General features: G+C 36.9%; 1 non-coding gene across 1 annotated transcript; it reads left to right on the forward strand.

Annotated features, from left to right (window-relative positions):
* The first annotated feature begins 351 nt into the window (after nucleotides 1–351).
* On the forward strand, nucleotides 352–427 carry TRNAC-GCA (transfer RNA cysteine (anticodon GCA)). Its single transcript has one exon. It is a non-coding gene; the product is annotated as a tRNA-Cys (tRNA).
* The last annotated feature ends 569 nt before the right edge of the window (nucleotides 428–996 follow it).

Consider the following 996-nt stretch of genomic DNA (forward strand, 5'->3'; position numbering starts at 1 on the left):
AGAAGCAAACTTAATACTTGTGAGTTTGCGTTTCTACAATTGAGCCATATTTAGCAAAGCAATATCAACCGACCCACTCATAATAACCTAAATTTTCGTTTAATTTTTCAAAGCAAAGACATCAACCATCCCACTGATAACTTTGTGATAAATCTAAATCATCGCTTTAATTTTTTACGACAGATATGATCTATCATAAAATAAGTTTGTATTTTTTTCACATTATATTCAATGGCCACAAAGTCATTTAAATATGCGCTCCTGCATATATGACTTGTATCGTCTCAAATGCAGGTAGTAAGGCCGTAAAAAGCATTACGAGAGAGGTTCGGCCGGCGCCGTGGATAGTGTCCCGGCATGGCTCAGTTGGAAAGAGCGCTCAGCGCGCAAAGCTGAGAGGTCCTGGGTTCGATTCCCGGTGCCGGTACGAACTTTTCTCGTATTAAATAGTAATAATACATATTGGCTACTTCATAGTAGCCGTGTAGTATTCAATGAGGTGGACGAGACCTCATACAAAATGAATATGTGATGTTTAATTTAATATCGCTGTTAATTTATTAAAAGGGTTTAATTCAGTAAATTATGCAAATAGGGATTTAATGAATAGAACATTATTAACAGCCTAAATTGTATATAAACAAATTTGGGGTTCCGCCAAAATGAAATATGAGCTTTCAAGGGGTCGTGACACTCGAAAGGTTAGCAGTTTAGTATTATCTGATGTGGGGTGGGGGTACTGCAATGCGGAACTGATTAATTATCCATTATGTCAGGGCGACGAGCAAGGATTAGGAATTTACGAGTAACAGAGGTGAATTGTAGTATCACATTGCTTGCAGTTATTAATCAGTGGGCTTAAATTCTGAAGAGAGAAGAAAAGAATTACGAGGGTCATTCAAAAAGGATTTGAACAGAAATCATTATCTTAATATTTCTGTCCCTTTCAGCTCAAAAGAATTTGAATGTGCGCCTCAGACAAATAAAACGACAAAC

Source organism: Periplaneta americana, chromosome 2 (assembly GCF_040183065.1).
Source record: "Periplaneta americana isolate PAMFEO1 chromosome 2, P.americana_PAMFEO1_priV1, whole genome shotgun sequence".
NCBI classification, from domain to species: domain Eukaryota; kingdom Metazoa; phylum Arthropoda; class Insecta; order Blattodea; family Blattidae; genus Periplaneta; species Periplaneta americana.